Consider the following 8,810-nt stretch of genomic DNA (forward strand, 5'->3'; position numbering starts at 1 on the left):
CCATCTTTTGTGATCCTATTGTTCATTCAGTCAATATTATTGGGAACCAGTTTGTACCAAGTATTATTCTCAGTACTGGGGATGCTTCAGAGAATATGTTTTCAAAAGCAAGGGAGCAGAACTGGGTTCATGCAGAGCATCCCACAGCCCCTGGGCAAGGATGGTACTGCTCTCCTGATTATTCCTACTGCTGCCCCATTTCTCTCTCCAGCTCTTCTTCCCAAGAACCCTTAGCTTGTCATCAGTCTTTTTATTGGAGGCTCCAGTCTAGGCTGCCCAGCCTCCAGACACTCCCAGATCAGGTGCAGCTTTCTCGGGCTGATGTTCTGGTTCTCCACACTCAGCTTTGCTTTGTCCAGTGCCTTCAGCACCGCAGCCACACCAAACCCCTTCCCACAGGGCCTGCCCTTTGTCCTTCAATCTGGAGTGTCCTTGACTTCATTTCCCACCTATTGAAGTCTAGCTCATCCCTCAGGGTTCAGCTTAAAAGAATCTGCTCCCGACTTTCCTCAATCACAATGAATGCTTTCTCGTCCTGGGGATATACGACCAACATCTCTATTTTAATGTTCCCTATTCCTCCTTGTCATAAACTGGGCCGGCAACCTGTTTGTGTACTCCTCAAGGCCGGGGACATGTGTCCTTACTCCATCATTTAGGCTTTGCCAAAGCTCAAGAAATCTTTTTTAAAAAATAAATAAATGACGAGGATGTCCTTGAAACTAGAACAGTTCAGTTTAAATTTAATTTAACAAAGATATTAAGGTTTATTTTAGCAAATTTATATTGTGACTAAAAACCATCTGAAATTTTATCTCAACCTGCCTGCCCTCTCAATGATAGTTTAATTTCACTGTAATCTTTATTATACTAACCTCTAAACTTGTTATTAGTATTACTGATGAAGTCGAAAGCCTATTTCATCTGATTATTGTGTCTTAGGAAACGCTTAATTATTAAATTCCACACCGATAATTAGAAAACCTATTATTTCCCAATGGGCTAGGCAATATCATGCAGGTATCCCTCAATTATTGAAATAGTGGCTGTCTTTATGTGTGTGGAAATGAAATTTCATACATCGAATAGTCTCTTCTCACCAACTTAAGCTGTATTATTAGAGATAGATGGGCATAAAGTAAGGAGTCCTCTCGTCTGAAATGACAGCGTTTTATGGGGCGAATGGCACCTGTGGCTGATTCGTCCTTGCCCTTCCCAGAGCCCAGCCAGGTTCAAGGTGGACAGACTAAGTCAGACATTTTGGTGTGTACATATGTGTGTATATATGGGGATGGAGAAAGAAGGGTTTTTCTCATAGAGCCACCCAGAGATAAAATGGATCGTCTTTGCAGAGAAAAACGACAAGGGCCAGGCCAGGCATGGGGCGGGGGATGGCTTGGCAGACACAAGTGAAGGAGAGAAAGTGTTCATTCTTCATTCTGATCCGAAAGACCCCTACGGATGAGGAGACTATTTTATCCTAACCAGATTGCGCTCTTCTGGCTCCCATCCTAATTCTTGCCATAACTCAGAGCCAGTGCCGGGCTAGGCAGCTCGTGGACGATTTCCAGCCCCACGGATTGTCTGACCCTGAAGGAGGCCGGGATGGCATCAAGTCCTGTGTGGGGGACACTGGAGGTCAAAAAAGGGAGAGATTTGACCAAGGTCTCCTGAAGTTTCCTGTGCTTCGAGACCTGGGTGCCTTATGTTCCAGACCCCACACACTCCCACACTGACACAGCTCCTCCCAGAACGTGGCTTGGCCCATTGTAGGGGTTTAATAAATGTTTCATGATGCTCAAGCTCATTGACTGGGAAAGGAAGCAGGAGAAACCTGGGCCTGCAAGACCCCCCGCCCCCCACCCCCTCGCCAGCTCTGACTCACAACCTGTTTGGCACGGTGCAGCCCTCTCTGGTTTCCTGAATCTCTCTCTCTAATGCAAAAAGCCTTCATGGCAGATGTTTTAAAACAATGATTATGATAATGACACTGTAATCCCCTACCTTCCCTTTGCATCACAAGATTTTTTTTTTTTTTTTTTTTTTTTAGTGTTTTTACAGGCTTACTCTTTAGGGGTAGTTACATCTGGACTAACCATTTGTGAAGACTTTTTCTGGTGGTCTCAGCAGAGCCCACTCCAGCTGGAACCTTGCTGGCATTGTGAACGCAAAGGCTGGTTCACAGTCCAAAGTGGTTTAGGAGGGTGGGGAGGGTTGGGACCCTCTGGCTGGCACATGGGCCCTCATTTGAAGGTGGGCGTGAGCTTAAGAATTGACTGCAGGGCCTTTCATCCGATTTCGTTTGTTTTGTTTTGTTTTGTTTTTTTCTTCTTTTGAAGGGTAACAGTGGATGGGTATGGAGGAATTCGATATGTAGAAACAGCAAGGGCAGATCCGGGCTTCCTCTGGGAGGGCGAAGCCCAGTGGCCAAGGCCAAGAGAAGAGCAGGGGTTACCGCGTGCGGACGTGGTCAGCACCAGCTCCTGGGCTCGGAAGGGGACCAGGCTGGGCGAGGGCGTGGGTGGGGATCCCCGGGAGCCGGGCCGGGGGCGGGGCTGCGGGGCGGGGCTGCGGGGCGGGGCGGGGCTCCGGGGCCGTCTCGCAGGCTGCGGCGGCCGCGGGAGAGGCGTCCACAGCGGCGGCTGCTGGGGCAGCGGCGGCGGCTGGGGCAGCGGCGGACAGGCGGCCGAGCAGGGCTGCGGCGGCTCGGGTGAGCACGGCTAGGACGCGTCGGGGACGCGCCGGGGGTCTGCAGGGAAGTGGGCTCGGGAGGCGCCGGGTGAACCCTGCCATCCTTCCCCAGCTCCCGACTCCCTGGCAGCCCTGGGAGCGGGAGGGAGGGTGAGCGGAGGACCCAGTCTTTAGCCCTTCTCCAGCGATCGCCGTACAGACGGTCGTCTCTGCGCCCCATCGCTCCTTCTCCCCAGGACAGCCTCTTGATTGTGTTAAATCAACCCCCTTATCCCTTCACCGCCCCTGCGCCCCCACCCCCGCCCCCAGGTATCTTTAGCTCCAAAACCATTCTTCCAGGAGACCCCAGCCCTCTGCTTCCCCATTCGCACTAGCAGAGGCCCGGCTTCCCCACCGCTCTGTACAGCCCCAGAGGCAGAGGTGAGCCCTCTCCAGCACCTGCACACCTGAACCTGTCTGCTGCCACCTGCCCCAGAGATTCTTAGGCAGCAAGCTGCTGTGCCTAGGACCCAGGCATCCTTGCCATCCCTCTTCCTCGACCCCTCCCAATCTGGAGAAGGGGACTGACTTGATGGATCCTGAGCTTTGGGAACAATTTGACCCACTTCCCAAAAGGCTGGTTCCAGGCCAGTCGTGCTGTTTGGTGGAGACACCTGTCTTGTTTGCCAGCTGAAAAGCCAAGAAGCCTCTGTCAAAATGAGCCAGCTGGGCCCTGGGTCCTCCTCCAAGCTGCCCTGACTTGCTCCCTGTATCCCCAGAGACCAGGACCAAGAGCTTCATCATTCAAGAGCTCCAAAGCTATTTGCCAGCCCCGCCCCAGACCCCCAGAATTACCCTAGCCACTGTGCTGGGAGTGCAGGGTCTAGCACTGAAGGAGCCCCAGTTCCGGCCTGGTCTCTCCTCACACACTCTTCTTTTCTTGCCTGTTCCCTGGGGAACCCTGGGCAGGGTAGCCGGGCTGGTTTTCAGGGCCTTTGCCTCCCCCACTGCTCTGTGGCCCTCCTTCCTTTCCCTGTTTGAAACTTTTTCCTCTTTCACTAGTCGCCATCACTCTGGTTGGGCCTGGGCCGTCTGCACCGTGTTGAATCCCCTGGACATAGAAAGCTGGGCTGGGACCATGAAGGGCCAGGACTTGTGCTGGGCTGGCATGAGGAAACTGGCTGCTAGCCAGGTCAAGCTGGGCATCTGGGCCCGGGGACCAGGGCTTTAGGGTGGGTCGTTGGCTGTCACTGAGCTCCGAATGGGGTCCGAAGGCTCTCTTTGCTGAGAAGACAGGAGGCAGAACAGGGCTGTGTTTTCCTGCATGCTTCTGACTGTCTTGTGTTGCTATGGTGACAGTTTTGCCTCTCTTCCTCCTCCTGACTCTTCTGGGAGCTGGATTTTATTGGTCTGTTGTCCTGTCTTTTATGGCTTTAATTTCTCCTTTCTACTTGCTCTGAAATAAACAGTCATAAACATGGGCACTGGGCCCAGCCTGGGGGCTGGCAGGACTTCACCTCTTCCTGGCCCTGGGCTGCTGCGAGGGGAGAACAGGGGACAGAGGTGGGGACTGAGCTGCCCACACTCCCTCCGGCCCTCAACTCTGGGAAGGGTTGGTCACAGTGTCAGGCACACAGTGGGTAGCATCCTGCCTTGGTGCTAAAAACAGAGTCCAAGTGTGGTGGAGGAGCTCACCGATGTGTTTGCTTTCCATCTTCATGACTCTGAACACTGTGGGGTAGGGGCTGTCCCCACTTTGCAGATGATAAAACTAAGCTCAGGGTGAGCTGTTTCTCTAAGATCACACTGATTTTAGCGCATAGTCAGTGCTCAGTTTTTGTTGAATGAATGGAATGGTGCTGGAGCCAGCATCTCCCTCATTTTCTACCCTGTGGGTGAGCTTCCTGGCCCTGCTCCCCGAGGGACAGCCGAGCCTCCATGTTCTGGGAGGCCCGTCAGAAGGTGTTCTCCAGGTTTCCTGTTTCTCAGATATGCCACTGGACTCCCACGGAGGAGATCTGCCAGGCAACTGCCTTTCAGATCCTTTGTGCACCCTTGACCCCAAGTATTGGGACTCAAGTTGAGAGAAGAGTGAAGCCACTTGTGACTTCCTGTTTTTACTCAACACTGAGAAGCATTCAGTTTGATTTTACTCTTAGAGCCTAAATGCAACCGGATGAGTCAGGGACACTGAGAGCCAAGCAGTCCCTTCCAAGCCAGCCCTGGTTCGTACGTAGCTCACCAGGGCCATAGGGTCACTGACTGTCAGCTGTCAGTGACACTCTCCAGAGAAGTAGCCCCTGCTCTTCCCTTTTATTATTCCCTTCATTGCATAATCTCTTTTCTTCCCACTCCCTCACCTTTCTCTCTTCACACTGCCCATGCTCTAGACTTGTTAGTAAAGAGCATTATGGTAACATGAAAAGACCAGGCAATCAGCAGCCTCAAGGTCAAATGTTGGCTCCAAGGAAGTCAGTTCACACATACGGGCCTCAGTTTCATTCTTTAAAATGGGGTGACAGTATCTGTCCTAATGGCCACATTTCCTCGTTCTTGTGGGATGGAATGGAGTAGCTTATAAGGAGTGCTTTGAAAAGTTGAAAGCCTGAAGGACTCATAGTGTCCTCATTCTATTAGAAGGCCTCACTGTTAAAGAGACCCCAAACCACTGCCCAGAGATTGAGAGCTGATTTAGGAATCATCAAAGCATATAATCTCAGGTTTAGAGGTATTCTCTAGTCATTTTGTCCAGCCTTGATGTTGAATTTGTTTATTTATGCACCTTAGGTTAACTGAGCATCTGCTCTGCACCAAACACATTTTAGGGAAATGGGGATTAAAAAATCATAATAAAAAGAACACTCTTCTTGTTTTCAAAGAATATAGTCTGGCGGTGAAAGCGGACATGGAAGGAGATCCTTGTAATGTAGTCAGGGAGATTGTGTGATAAGCGAAAAGGCAGGGCAGGCAATGTGTGGCCCAGAGATGGCGACTTGACTAGGTCGGCCATTAAGATTGAATCAGGGAGCCTGTTCATTGTGGCTGAAATACAGCAGTCCTGCCCCCTGCCTGCTTGGCAAATCCTACTTCAGCCCTCACAGCGATGGGGTGATGGCTGCAGTCTCTCCCTCAGCTCTGGTGAGCAGGACAGGAGAGAGGCATGTGGCAGGGAGCCAGCCCTGCCTTCCTTGCTGACTTTTGACTCATCCACTCATAGTAGCTGCTGGTTTCCTATTTCATCTTGGTTAAAACCCTTTCTCAGGCAATTGGAAAGAAAGTGGATTTTGGAGTCAGACCTGAATTCAAACTCTACTGTTGTTATGTTCTACCTGTGGGACTCTGAAGGAGTAACTTCTTGTATCTGTACAATGGCAATAATGATACTTGTCTTCTAAGAAGCAAATGATCTTATGTATTTATAGAGTTTGGCATGGTGCCTACCTCACAGTCGACTTCTGTTATTTAGTTATATTGATTAGAAAAAAATTCTCAGTTACTGGGCCTCTGGGTCCTCTTAGAACTGTGGTGGGAAGCACTCGAGACTAATTCTGGTCTTCAGAGATTCATTTATTATCTGGGAAGCTTAAAAATTGCCCATGCTGAGGTTCCTCACACTGCTGGGTAATCTTTGAGTGATCTGTCACCAGATAAGCTATGTTCTACAACACCAGGACACTGTGCAAATTACCAAGGCTTTTGTTTTCTCAATGAGGAACACGTTTGCAATGACAACAAATGCCCGGAGTTTCAAAAACATGTTACCATTGGTGAGAATGCCTTAATTTGATATAGACCCATGTGTTTATTTTCGTTTTTGTTGCCTTTGCCTTTGGTGTCAAACCCCAAAATTCATCGCTAAGACCCATGTCCAGTAGCTTACTGCCTATGTGTTCTCGTAGGTGCTTCAGGTCTTATGTTCAAGTCATTAATGCATTTTGAGTTAATTTTTGTATAGAGACTAAGACGGTGGTTCCGTTTCGTTCTCTTGCATGTGGCTGTCCAGTTTTCCCAGCACCATTTACTGAAGAGTCTGTCTTTTCCCCATTGTATAATCGTGGCTCCTCCTTCAGAAAACACTTTAAAATGAGTGCTTCATATTTTTTATTCGGAGCATGTTTAACTCTCTTTCATTTTTTAAAGTTACCATATATGTGTGCTTATGTTTTCTCAAATCATCCATGTAACTTTTGGGCATTCGTTTTATCATCCTCTTTTTATACTTGAGGAAACTGGGAAAGGTGAGATCGCTTCCACAGAGCCCAGCAGTTAGTGGCAAAGCCAGCATTGAAATCTGGGTCCTGTTTGTTCTTTGTGCCATAATATACAGTCTTGTCATTTCCTTGGCTGGTGTGTCAGTGACCTAAAATACTTGTGTTTGAAGAATGCGGGCAGATTTTAACGGGGGTGGAACTGGTCAGTGTTGTAACTGAGACTCATAGTAAATATTTAGAGACTTTATTAGGGTTTTGCTCTCAGCACAGCATTAACAAGCCTTTCTGCAACTGGCCAAGGCTTCTTTACTCGAAGTGATGAATAGAAGAGTTGACATGTATTCGTTAAGAGGAAATGTTTGATAATGCTAAACGTCGCTTCCTTTGCACACACACACACAAAAATGGATTGCCAGTTTGTCACAGAAATTAATTGAACAGATTTTATAACTGAACGTGTGCATGGAAAACATGACAGCTACATTCCGGGGCCACAGGGACAAAAACAAGAAGGCCAGAAAATGTGGGCGGATGTCTCCTCAAATGCAAGTTTGATTTGGATTCAGGAAGTATAACTCCTCTCTAGGAAGACAGAGCCATTGAAAAGCATTATAGAATTGCTCACTAACCTTTCTCCGGGAATTTAGAAGCCTAATTTGCCTGGTTTACACACCCACCATCCCAGCGAATCCCAGTTCTGGAAACGGGCGCCATGGTTGCCAGCGGTGCGCTTCCCGGGCCCGCCTCGGCACCGCAGACAGATGCGTTTCTATTTGCAATTATCTTGGGCCTGCGTCTGGTGTCTGCTTATTTAACGACTTCCCTTTCTAATAAAAATTCTGTATGGCATGGATAATTAGATCTTTAAAATGAAACTGGGGAATACAGTGTCCCCAAAGAGTTTAATGACAGTTTATGATGAATCGAGCATAAAAATGAGATCATTCATTCATTCAGTTAACAAATATGTGCAGGGTGGGTTCTTACCCTGTGCTGCACAGGATAGGACGCGGTGATCAATATGGCGTTGTCCCTGCCCTCAGGTAGCTCTCACTCCACAGGGAGGCAGAGGAGAAAGCAGGTGTCACAGTGGAGCTTGGCCAGCGTCATTCAGAGGGCAGTGTGCTGGGAGGAAGCAGAAATGTAATTGTTTCAGCTCAGTGTGACAGCCCATTTTCTTACACATGGGTGTTACCTATGGAGCACCTGAATTACACCTGACATGTCGCAGGGAGAGGAAGCATGGGACAGAAAAGCACCTGGCCTGGACGGCTAACGGCCCAGGCTCAGCCCTCAGCTCTGCTCCTCTCTGCCTGGGTGGGAATGGAGCACATCTCTGTACTTCATTTTCACTGCTGATAAAATGGGAAGATTGGATGTGATAACTTACACAGGCCCTTCCACTTGTAGCCTATGATTCTAAAGGAGCCTGGGCTCCTTTCTCTAGTGACAGGTGAAGAAGTAAAAGCCGGCAGCTTCAGACAGCAGGGGTGCCGAGACAGAGGTAAGGAAGGGGAAAGCCAAGAGGTAAGGAAGGGAAAAGCCATTTTCGACAAATCTCTCAGGGAGCAGAGAAACTTTGCTATCCCTCCCAGAAAGGGAGCCACATTGTGACTGAGCATCTGATAAATGATTGAAAGTCAGAGCCAGTGACAAAAGGGACAGCATTACTCAGCAGAGGCGGGAAGAGAGTCACCAGCTTACTGCCCTGTTCCCGGGCCTCCACTGGCGTGGAGACAGAGGGCTCGACCTCACAGATGCCTTGGTTACTGTGGCGTGCTCTTGTTTGAAGTTAATGCCCTATAAAAAATCATTTGGTTTGATGATGTCCAAGTTTTAGAATAAATTAAAATGCACTGTCATTTTAGGATTATGGGGAACAGTGATAAACACACTGTTCTCAGCACACCATCAAGTGCCTTTATTCCC

General features: G+C 49.0%; 1 protein-coding gene across 2 annotated transcripts in view; it reads left to right on the forward strand.

The window, feature by feature from the left end:
* The first annotated feature begins 2,645 nt into the window (after nucleotides 1-2,645).
* Nucleotides 2,646-8,810, forward strand: part of FAM49A (family with sequence similarity 49 member A) — a 100,130-nt gene continuing 93,965 nt past the window's right edge. The window contains exon 1 of one of the 2 annotated variants that reach the window (XM_011356602.2): nucleotides 2,646-2,710. The gene's annotated coding sequence lies outside the window, so the exon portion shown is untranslated. The remainder of the gene's footprint in view (nucleotides 2,711-8,810) is intronic. The other variant, XM_011356601.2, reaches the window with a different exon arrangement.

Source organism: Pteropus vampyrus, unplaced genomic scaffold (assembly GCF_000151845.1).
Source record: "Pteropus vampyrus isolate Shadow unplaced genomic scaffold, Pvam_2.0 Scaffold28, whole genome shotgun sequence".
NCBI lineage: Eukaryota > Metazoa > Chordata > Mammalia > Chiroptera > Pteropodidae > Pteropus > Pteropus vampyrus.